The sequence below is a fragment of the Arachis ipaensis genome, chromosome B08 (assembly GCF_000816755.2).
Source record: "Arachis ipaensis cultivar K30076 chromosome B08, Araip1.1, whole genome shotgun sequence".
NCBI classification, from domain to species: domain Eukaryota; kingdom Viridiplantae; phylum Streptophyta; class Magnoliopsida; order Fabales; family Fabaceae; genus Arachis; species Arachis ipaensis.
This window is the reverse complement of record NC_029792.2, coordinates 7,079,998-7,084,049: the sequence shown is the minus strand read 5'-3', so window position 1 is coordinate 7,084,049 and position 4,052 is coordinate 7,079,998.

Sequence of the window (4,052 nt, the reverse complement as noted above, 5' to 3'; positions counted from 1 at the left end):
TCTATCATAAATATTATAGTGTTTCAAGTTTACAATTAAATGATAAAAAATGTTGAATAATTACTTAATAGAGAGAGAGACATTATCTATACCTATAAATATAAAGAGAATTATTGTTGTTTGATTTTAACTTTTGTCTTTTTTATAACTTTTTGTCTCTCACTCAATTATAATGAAGAATCAAAGTTAGTCAATTCTGAATTATATTTTTATAGATTCTTTAATTATACGAAGTTATAATTCTTCTTGTATTCTATAAAAAACAAATAAAAATGTGATCGATGTATACCAAGTGTGTGACAAGACTCGAATATTAATAATAAATATATTATGTAATAGGGTTTAGTTAGCATATATTTTAAGTGCACATGTTATCTAAGAGCACACATTAAAATGATAAATTAAAAAAAAAGTTTTTTTTTTAAAATACAAAAGTTTTAAGTTTTTAATGTATTTATTTTATATTTATTAAATAAAAATATTTAAAATTTTTTACTAATGATAAATTTATCATGTGCCCTTATGACACATGTTAGCTAAATCCGTGAATTTTATGTAAACTTTTTTAATTAATAATCTTGTAACACATGTTAACTAAATCTTGCCCTATTCAATTATGGAGACATGTGGTATTAGAAATTGAATCATCAAAGCATTATTAGAAACAAATCCACTGTGATAGTATCATAAATAAGCGAATCTTAAATTCCAACCCACTTCTCAAATATTTATTATTTGCTAGAAAAAGTTGAAGAGGTAATGAAAAGCATAGCATAGTGCTACAAAAAATGGAGATATAAATGCTGAGGGGTCTTCAATATGAACCACCCCTCAAGGGTATCACTACGTAACCACAAATGCATCGCGGTTAAAGTGTCAACAATAATAACAAGAATGGTTCTAAATTTCTAATTTTATTGAGTCCTAAAAAGGACAACTCGGTGTTTGACATTTCATAGGACACAAAATTTTTAGTCTCTTTGTTCAGTTAATTATTTTTATCTCACTACTAAAATTTGTTGGATTTGTCACTTCATGAAGAGGACGAGTTGAAAAAAATTGGTTGCACTATTTGTAACAAGTTATAATTAGTGCGGAAGTTATGGAAATAGTGTACTCTAAATGTGTGGAAGAAGATGGGTTTTAGTGTCGATAAGAACAAGGATTGAAGCTTTGGTTCGCACATGAAGATAACAATGCAAAATTTGGATGATTTGTATGAAATGTCGAATGTTACTAATCCAATTAGCATTAGATCATGAATATCAAATGTTCTTATAGAGGTTGGGCGGTGTATAACTCGTTCGTTGATGAGTATTTGCAAACTTTCTATCGGGATGAGTTATACGTCAGTAAGGAGAGAACAAGAGGCTAGATACCTGCAAAAGAAACTCCGATGCTCAAGTCAGTAAGTGAGTAATAAGCTTTGTAGAAAATGTAATGAATCAAATAAACATTTTACCTCCGTTTTATATTTTGGGATGAAGCATCGGGCAGTTATACTCTCAATAATTCGCATTAATGGAGAGTAATAGCATATCAGGGTGTTATAATATTTCTTTTGGTGCCCGTTATTAATAACTGATCTATAACGTCGAGTTATAGTATTAAGGACGAGTTATAACGACCATATAACGTATACTGTCGAGTTATAGTATTAAGGACGAGTTAAAGCGGCCATATCATAGCCCCCAAGCTTAGCCTAGCTATATTTTGGTAAAGCAAGTTGAGCTTTTTTAGTTATAACTCGGCGGTTTGAGTTATAGGTATGGAGCCTCATATCAACTTACTTTATTAAAATAAGGAATAAAATAATTTGAATTTCAAACGTGATTTGAAGTTAACGTGTATTGGAAAGTGTAGCAGTCTTGTCATTGATTGTGCCTTTGGTTTTTCCAATGTAATTTTGAACCGTTGATTTAATAGATGCAACGATTAGGATTTTTCATGGAACTAAATAGTTTTATTAAATGTAGCATTGCTTTCCTATTGAAGCATTTTGGAGTCTTAAAGGCATGAGTAAAAGAGGTTAATTTGTGTTATTGCCGCTGTTTCTTCTTCTTTTTGCTTTTCTGAAAGAATTGTAGGTAAGGAAAAATATAAAGTTGAGGATCACGACTCTTATAACCGGGTAAGGGAGGATGTGAAGATTCGAGATTCACTGTTTGTTGATGAGGGTAGTGTTGTGAGATTAATTTGGTTTGGACTGATTGAATTTGACTTGATAGATATTTGAGTAATTGATAGATTGATATTTGGTTTAGGCAATAGTTGCCGTTGGTATGTTGGTCCCTTATGTTTGTTAGGGATGTGATAGTAGAGCGATAATATCTTGTCTTTGTTTGATAAATGAGTTAGACAATGGCTTGTTTTAGATTGCCATTGATGTATTGGTCCCCGTTGGTGAGACGGGTTTGATATAGAAGTGAATTGGTTGGGCGAGAATATCACGTTAGTTCACCTTTGTTTGGTGATTTGATTGATGATTGAGTTTGTTTGTGCATATGTAAATGATGCGACTTTGAATTGAACAGTTATCGCGAATGGATAAGTGTTTGTGCTTGTTTGATATTTGATTGAATTTTTTGACTGTTGAATAACGTCTATTCTTTTCGATGTTCATTTTAACAAATGCAAGTAAAATATATTTTTTTAATTCCAAAAGTTAAAAAATAGATAAACTAAATATTTTCACACAAAAATGAATATATATTTCGTAATGTGGGGAAAAACATAAATATTCAACGGAATCACAAATGTTTTTAAAAATATACTCTCTTCAATTTTTTTAAAATTTTAACCTCCCAACCTACAGCAAACATCCGTCCCTACATTTTTCAGCTCCTTCAAATATTACAGCCCCGCCCTACTTAACAAAAAAACACCAATCGTTCTTTCCTTCTACATATTAGATCCGGGCCATTATCCTCAACACAAAAAATAACAGCTCTCGCAACGTAATCCTCATACCTACTACTAATACTACCAACTCCATTATCAGTTCGCCCAAACTCATTTAACAAATTCCAAACACGACATGCTTAACAATCCCTAATAACTGCAACAACAAATGTAACCGCACATACCCATCTACTTTAAATCAACTCGCACCCTAGACATAAGAATCGCAAGGTATACGCATCGTACCTGTTGATTCAAAACACGAACATTGCCATCCATCCAGTAATCCCCAAGCGGCTCATTCCACATACACGGCTCCTCGCCAAACTTGCTAGTCGATGTTGTTATTCACGGCAAGACTCTCAAATGTAATTATAGGAAACCATGAATTACGGACATAACAAATTTTAACGTACACAGTGACATCACTCACATTTTTGGTATCAAAACTATATCTGCTGAAGCATTATATACATCTATATCTTTTGTTAAAATATGCCATATTTAAATTTATAGAACTTAAAATTATAAGAGCACTTTTATTCATAATTTTTTTAAAATTGATACGAGTACATTGATCTTTCAGGTTATAATTATTGAACTCGCAACTTCTTAAGTAACTATGGAGAGACTATGCCAGTTAAACTATAACTCCTTGGCAACACAATCAATCATATGAATACAATAACACGACTACGTTTACTGATATCAAATTTAATTCAAATTTAATTTAAATTATATCTATTTAAATTTTAACTTAAAAATTAAAGATACATCTTTTTATTTCAATTTCTGATTTCATTGTATTATTGTATTCATATGATTATTTTTGTTTATTCAGTTTCAAGAAAATTAACGGTTTAAAATCAATCATTTTAAATTTAAAAATCAATATACTCGTACTTTTAAAAAAAATGATCAATGAAAGCGCTTTTATAATTTTAAATTTTTTAAATCTAAAAATGGCCTATCTCAACAATGTGTTATAGATGTATATAATACTTCAAATTACACCTCTCTCAAATCTCTTTCAAACTCAATAAATTTTACGTATTTTACGTTTGAGTCAAGTACACCATTCTCTTGTATTTATAGACTCATACTCTTGATCGATCGTTTTGGCTCTTAAGCTTTATTAACTTGAGAGTAAA